General features: G+C 34.3%; 1 protein-coding gene across 2 annotated transcripts in view; it reads left to right on the forward strand.

The window, feature by feature from the left end:
* Positions 1 to 8,251, forward strand: part of LOC117178386 (protein NDRG3-like) — a 193,235-nt gene that overhangs the window by 128,583 nt on the left and 56,401 nt on the right. The window lies entirely within an intron of this gene.

The raw sequence follows: 8,251 nt of genomic DNA on the forward strand, positions 1-8,251 counted from the left end.
TTGAAAATTAAAATTCGAAAATTTTTTCTAAAGCCTCCAGGGGACTTCGTTTTCGCACGAAAAAATTTTATGTGCCCTTATTGCATCCGGACCCACAACTGACAATTGCCCGTTACCGATAGTCCACGCAATAATAGATCAGTTAGGGAATTTCAAATACTTTTCTGCTTTTGATCTCGCGAGTGAATTCCATCAAATAGGAATGCATCCTGAAGATCGAGAAAAGACAGCCCTTAGTCATAACAGAAAAAAAACTGGCAAATGATCTAGGAAAAATTGAGTTACACCAAAACAAAGCCTTGACTCACTTCCTAAATCTTTACGTAAGATTTACAGAAATGACCTAGTTCTTATCCGAAACTTCAATCCCAAATCATTTAAAGACTTGTGGAAAGGAACTTATAGCGGTATGATAGATACGACATTAAGCCTTCCCAGTGGACACAAAATTTGGCGACGTCTTTACGATATCGTTACGTCATCGTTCCGTTGACAAGTGTAGTATTTTATGTATTCCTGCACCTTTTTCGTCATGTTGGGCCATTCGTATCTTTAAGTTTTTGAAGAGTTTTTTCAAGAGCATTATGTCCTAGAATTTCTTCGTAAGCTTCTCTCATTACATCCTGCTTATTAAAACACACAGGAGGTCGGTGTCCATGATATTGATCTTGAAATATTCAGCTTTATCCGAAGGACTTTCGTTCGGTCCAATGTATAATTTATACTCATCTGGCGTTAACAGTGACATGTAAATTTCTTTTATTCTCTTAGGTCCGTATTCTTGAGCAAGTATGATCTAATATTGTTTAATTTTTCTTGGTGTTTTTTCGTTAACTTTAATCTGAGAATTAAATTCATTGACTTCCTCCGCCTGTATTCTATTCTTTTCATCACAAGAACCTTCACTTATAAGTCCATCAGCTTCCATTTTGTTCATAATATTTATTTCATTCCTGTTTTCATATTTTACTCTAGATAGGGCATCCGCATTAGTATTAAACTTTCCTTTTTTATAAATTATTTCGAATTTTTATTCCAGTAATTTCAGTCTCTATCGCATAACTCTCGAGCACGGATCTTTTATATTCATAAGTCATATTAAAGGTTTATGATCTGTTATAATTTTAAATTTTCTCCCATACAGATCGAGGCGTCCTAACGGTAGGATGCCAACGCACACGACATGACTTGACGGTACTTAACAAAAAATATAAATAATAAAAAGCTAACCAAGAAGCTAGCACCAGAAAAGTCTTGATCGCGGAATTGAGCAAAATGAAGCTAGAAGTTGGCCAAAACTAAAAGGTGCTCACTGGCTTCATCAAATCATGAAGGATCTATCTCGGGCTATCTACCTATTCTATCTTCATGCTTTTCTCGTCCGAGATAGCACTTTCATGATTCGATGGAGTAAGCGAGTATCTTTTAGTTTTGGCCAACTCCTAGCTTCATCTCGCTCAATTCTGCGAGCAAAACTTTTCTGGCGCTAACTTCACGGTTAGCTTTTTACTATTTACATTTTTGATTAAGTATCATTTAGTCGAACGCGTGTGTTGGCATCCTATCGTTAGGACGCCTCGAGATACAGGCCATATTGCTTCGTTGCCGCCACAATCACAAACAAGTCCCTCTCAGCCGTTGTAAAATTGACTTCGCTTTTACTCAAAGTTTTTGATGCATATGAGAGAATGAGAGAGGCTTATCCGAGCCAATAGGACCTTGTGATAGTATTGCTCCTATCGCATGATTGGACGTATCAGTTGTAAAAATAAATTCTTGATTCCAAACCGGATATGTTAATATAGGAGCTGTGATCAAGCAATTTTTTAGTTAATCAAAGGCATATTTTTCTGCTTATCCAAACTCGAATAGTGCATTAGCTTTAAGTAGTCTAGTCAAACGATTAGGAATCGCCGAAGGTTTTAAATACAATTTTTTATAATACCCACAAGTCCTAAAAATTGCTTTATGTCTTTCATTTTTCAGTTCGGGGTAATTCTTTACTTTGACAATTCTGTGAGGGTTAGGTTTTATTCCGTCAGCTGTTATAACGTGCCCTAAGTATTCGAGTTCTGGCCTAAGATACTCGGACTTATCAGGTTGTAATTTGAGATTAATTTGCCTTGACCGTTGAAATAATTTTTTGAGATTATCGTTGTTTTCCTTGAATGTTTTCTCGTAATTGACGATGTCTATATAAACAAAACGTCCGTTTTCCATCAAACCTTTTAATCCGTTGTTCATCATCCGCTGGAATGTTGGAGGTGCGTTTTTCAGTTCAAAAGGCATTCTGGTATACCCATAGTGTTTGTCTGTTCTACTAAGAGCTGTCTTTTCTCGATATTCCGGATGCATTCCTATTTGATGGAATCCACTCGCGAGATCAAAAGCAGAAAAGTATTTAAAATTCCCTAACTGATCTATTATTGCGTCGACTATCGGTAAGGGGCAATTGTCAGTTACAGTTCTTTCTAATTTTCTATGGTCAATTAGAAGACGTCATTGGACTTTTCCAGATGCGTCCTTTTTCTAGGTACTGCTCACAGTGGCGAATTCCATGGTGAAATTGAAGCCTTTATTACTCCCTTATAGAAGCATGTCTTTTATTGGGATTTTAATTTTTCCTTGGCGCATTTGTGGGTAAACTTTGTGCATCTCCAAATGCAAAAATATCATTATATGAAATAATGATTTCTTGAATTTAATCTTTTTCGCTCTTCTATATGTGACAACCAAGTTTTTGACAAAAGTTCCTGAATTCGTTCTGGGTTATAATCGGTTGTATTATCATTGGAAACACACGTAAGGGCAATTAGCCCCTGTTTCTCGCTAACTCCAAACCAGTTATCAACTTTTGCTTCATTATTAATAATCAATGGCTCTCCGTCTTTTAGATGTGTTATCACTCCGAATCCTTTCACGAAGTTGACAAATGCTAATTTTTTTTGAGATTCGAGTGCTTTAACAACGTGCCATATTTTTGGTCCTATTCTCATAATTCCCTTTTCGAAGTCAACTGCGAATTCTAATTCTGATAGAAAGTTCATACCTTGTATTCCCGATTCTGGAATTGCCATGTTGTCATCAACAACTTAAAATGTGCATAGTTTATTGTAAATTTTTAGATCAACCGCATATTTTGCTTTAACTAGTTCATTGTTAATGTTAGTGATCCTTATTGGTTCATATATTTTTAAATGTCTTCCTTTCAACATAGACTCTTTTATAATTGACATTTTCGCGCCCGTGTCTATCATGAATTTTCCCATTTCTATTTTATAAAATTTTAACTAAACATATGGAGTATCTGATCGATATCTTGGTTTTGTAATGGGTCGTCCGTCAACGTCGACATGTGTTCCTCTTCTAAATTTATCTGGTTCCAGTGCACTTGATCTAGACGTCTGCTTGGCGAGGCAGTTGGGTGGAAATTTCGAGGTGCTTGTTTTGTAGGAAAGTCTTTTTGTTTTGAATAAAATTTATCTTCGTGATGCCCCGGAAATTTACAGTGGTTACAAATCGTTGCTGGTACCTTCCTCTTTCTCGTAATCCAATTTCTACTTCTATTTCCATGTTGAAAGCCTGATTTAGAGTTTTCATATTTTGTGGTGCAATTCTAATTTTGTATTCTTCGCGAAACCTTTGCAAGAATGGTTCAATTGAATTTTCTGCTTTAATGTCATGTCGTAAATTTATTTCAGTTGGCTGGTCATTTATATTATCAAAAAAATGCTGTACCTTGTCTTGAATTTTCATAAATCTTGATATGAAACTATCTGAACCTTCAGTTTGTCCCATAATTGTCGAATTGCTTTGTTTTTAACGACTTTAGAGGTCCTGAAGACCTTTTAAAGACATGAAAAAATCCAAAGGATGTCTGAAAGACGTCAAATTATAAGACATCAGGTACATTCTAAGGACGTCTATAGGAACGTTTTGGTGCCCACTGGGCTGTTGCACGATCAGTAAATTTTTTAGCAATACTTGCATCGAACAGAATTCCACGTTCATTTTTCTTAGTTTTCTTCTTTGCTCGCCTAATTGGTTGAACGAAATTTGCAACGTTTGTACCTTTAAATTCAGGAAATAATATTCAAGTTTTCACAAAATCATATTTAACGTCCACTGCGAGGTTTTCATCCTCCTCATCACTTATTGCTTGATCTTCTCGAATCTCGGTTATTGTCGTTGACGGTTTGGATTCTGAAGAATTGACATGCGCGTTTATTTCCCAATAATGAAGCCATGCCAGTTTTGATTTGAAGGTCTAGGCACGTTAGCCTAGCCTTATATGAATTCGTAGAAAACGTTGCGAAATTTTTTTTTTTAAACTGCTTGGTTTGATTGATAATTTATAGATCCTCGGTCCTGGTTGAATATCCGTGATCTGGTTTTATCCTTTACAGCAAGGAGTCACTAATAACCCTACTTAATTTAGCCTGCTGCTTGTTCTCATGTTAAATGTTCGTTCAAAATGGGATATAACCTTATATATAACCTAATTTAGGCTGAAAATGAATAGGTTAATAATTAAAGTAAATAAATAGGTTTTCGTCGGTCAAAAGATTAATTGCATCATATGCTTACCTATGCAAAAAGCTCAATGTTCCACATGGCACGGGGTAAAACTTCAAATATTCATATCAAAAAAAGGTAATCATTGTTTTTCATCGCGTTCAAACAAATTGGACAGTAACACTTTCCAGCACTTGGGAAGTCGAGCGATTTCTGAGCAAGCTAGAAGATACCGCAAGAAAATAAAAAAAAGAAATGCCGAAGTTTTTTGAAAATATGGCCTCCATTGATTCAATCGTTGGGAAACTATGATTGTTTTACTTATAATGTGGTCAGTTCTCTGAAGTACAAAAAATGTATGTTTTCTTGTCAGTATATTCGATTTTGCGTTTTAGATTTTTCAGTCATTAAAAGTCTGTATTCATAACAAAATGGTCATAACCAATTAACAAAGAGTGTTTTTGAAGAGTAAACAATATTATTAATGATATTAGGTATAAGTTTTGCAACAGTCTTTTGACAACTTATGAATCCGGTTAGATGTATGACTTTTTATTAATAAATGAAGAGCCTAAGCAACTTCCTCTTAAAAATAGCTATTTTTAACAATACTTAATAGAGAGAAGCTTTCATTGGATCGGAATATATTTGTTTCTTTCCAGAGATCTAGCATCGATATAGATAATGTAAAAGTTTAAGATTTTCCTGGGTAATAAATTCTAAGAAACAACTGTTCACACATGTCAATTTTGTTAAAAAATAATTTTCTTATGAAACTGCTAATTGTAATTGGTTTATCCTACGATGAAAAGCGAAAGACGCGTACAAGTTTTATTTTTTCTAATTGGGCTGAAATTTATATAATAAATTTTGGTTGTCAGTAAATAATTAAATTGCTTAAAAAAAGTTGTTTACTCAAATACTGCACTATATTTTTAAAACTTAGCCAAGATATTCCGTAATCTGGGGATTTTTTAAAACCTTTTAAACAAGTTATCTCGGGGACCTATCAGTGCATACGGGAAATTTAGTGGCGACTGTATTATTTGCAAAGATCTGTGTTGACTCAAGAAACACCCTTCAATTCATGACTCAACCCAGATCTTGGTAATTAATACTCTGTTATTAAACTCTTGCCTTCTTTGTAGACGCTCCAGTAATTTTAATGTTTTTCAATTAAATAATATTTTATTAACCCAAGAACAACGTATGGGTGGAACCCTATCCAAATTCCAGGTTGTTAGTAGTGTTCTGAAAATTCACGTTGTTGTGCTTGGGTTAATTATGCGTGAATGGAACATTTTTAATCTTAATGATAAACTGCTCGTAAGAAATGTAGTATTTGCTTAAAAGTAACAAAGTGATGTGAAACATTAGTGGTAAGACGATTGGTATTTATTGTTTTAGACAAAATCACGAGCAACTGTACATAGAGATCAATCAAAGCAGCTGAATTCTAGCAAAATTTAGCAGCATTTCTTATTTATTTCAACAAATATACTTGTTATAACCGTTTTTCTTAGGAAATAAAGATGCGCATAATAATTTCATATTTAAATATACGCTTGAAAACCTAAAGTTTGAAACATTTTTTTCAAGCTCTCAGAGTCAATAAAACTGAGCGCTATTAGTCTTCTATAACCGGTAATCGCAAGTTACCGCTTAGTTGCGCACACGCACAAAGTTTGTTTAGAAATTTGGCTACACATGTATTATTGATATCTTGCATGCTCGTATAATCTGCCTCTCAATGGGCACAAAATTTGGCGACGTCTTTACGACATCGTTACGACATCTTTCGACAACTTCACGATATCCTATGTCCATGTCGTTAATGTGTCTTTACGATATCGTAAAAACGTCGTATGATCCGACGTTGTATTTACGATATTGTAAATACACCGATACGATACGGACATAGGATGTCGTAAAAATGTCGTAAAGATGTCGTAACGATGTCATAAATACGTCGCTACATGTTGTGCCCAATGGGCTATTTATACAGGGAGCTCGTTTATTGTCATTTAATGTGCAAAGTACTACTTTCGGAGTAAGCTTGCCGAAAATTGTACAGTTATACTAATTCGGCGGGAATATTGCATGCATGAAATCGAGGGGCGAATTGCTAATAAGAAACTATTTTTCTTTACATTTACTTGTGATATTATATATTGTTCACACTTTTAATTCTATTAAAATCTACATTCTATGAAAATATCCACCATCAGCAACCCAAACTTTTAAGAATTCACTAACTCGTTTCGGTAAGAGTAACTAGCTTTCGTGTCTGGTTTGTTCGCCCCTAAATGAATACAAGTTGGTCAGAGTGGTGGACAGAGTGGTGTTGGTCAGTGATGGACTTGTCTTAAGACGAGAGGTTCAAGCCTTGATAAATAAACAGAATTTTTTCTGAAGAAAATGATATTGCCAATTTGTGACCTTAATCTTTGCCAGTGACGAAGAATGTACTAGTATCTAGTGAACTGTTGGCGATAAGATAAAGAGGATAATATTCTTAGATTTGCCACTCAAAGATTCAGAGTAAACTAGTGATGACCTCGGAGGTCTTAGGACCTTTTGCTGCCGGTGTCCTTCAGTTCGACTTGAAGTCATAAAATAAAGTCTTGCTAGCAGCCAACGGCGAGACTTACAAAAGCGTCTTGACTATATATGGGCTATTTCTTGGCTAATGACAACCAAGATGAATTATGTTCACTCAGAAGAGTGTACGTATTCAATGTATCTTATTTAAAGTATGAAATGAATCTTCCCTAGACCACGATATTTCAGGTATCAAGGGTGATGCTTTAATTTATTGAAATTTTTTGAATAATGCGATTAAGTCATACATGAAATATCCTTTTAGCATTCATACATTTTATATTATACCAGGGTAACGTAATTTTGTATTGCAGATGAATTATTTCTAATTATAAGTAAGTGCTTTTTCTTAAACTTTTTTAAATACACAAAAATGCAAAAAAAGACACAACAGAATTCCATCTTTGAGTAATTACATATCTATACAATTTTTTAAAAAGAATTCATTGCAACTAAAAGAAGGTAATTTTTCATAAACTCTTTAAAGCGCACAAAATCACGCAACAGAAGTCTATTTTTGATTAATTACATCCCTATTAAAACTAATTTTATAAGAAATAAAAAAAATCGATTGAGGAAATTGTAGGAACTGCAAATTCCATCGGTAAACAATTCGTAGTTTTTTACACGAGTGAAACCCGAAATGTCTCTTTTTATCAAAATGAATCATCGTGAAAGCATAAAATCTATTATCGAGTACAGAAGCATGTTATATAAAATGTTAGGTTTTAAAATTACTTATTTAAAATATATGCATTAATAAAGTGTATTATAAAATTCTAAATGCTCGAGCGTGTTTACGTTTACGCACTCACATCGCTCATACACCAATCTTCGGCTGATACTCCAATTTTCGCTCTCGTAGCAAATCACCTATTTTGATCATTTGTATAACAATTGACTTTTTTAATTTTAAACATGTATGCTTTTACATATAACCATTGCTTCTATGACGACCATCACCCAAAGAGTTGTGCAATGTCATATTCGAAAATTCGTTCGGACATCTGACTTTTTTATAGACATAATACATATACAGTCTGTCAAGTTAAAGCGTGGGTAACTTTTTTGGTAAAATATTTTATTTAAACGCATATTTCTACATGGAATTACATTTGTCAAGGTGTCGAGCAAA

Source organism: Belonocnema kinseyi, chromosome 1 (genome assembly GCF_010883055.1).
Source record: "Belonocnema kinseyi isolate 2016_QV_RU_SX_M_011 chromosome 1, B_treatae_v1, whole genome shotgun sequence".
Taxonomy (NCBI): domain Eukaryota; kingdom Metazoa; phylum Arthropoda; class Insecta; order Hymenoptera; family Cynipidae; genus Belonocnema; species Belonocnema kinseyi.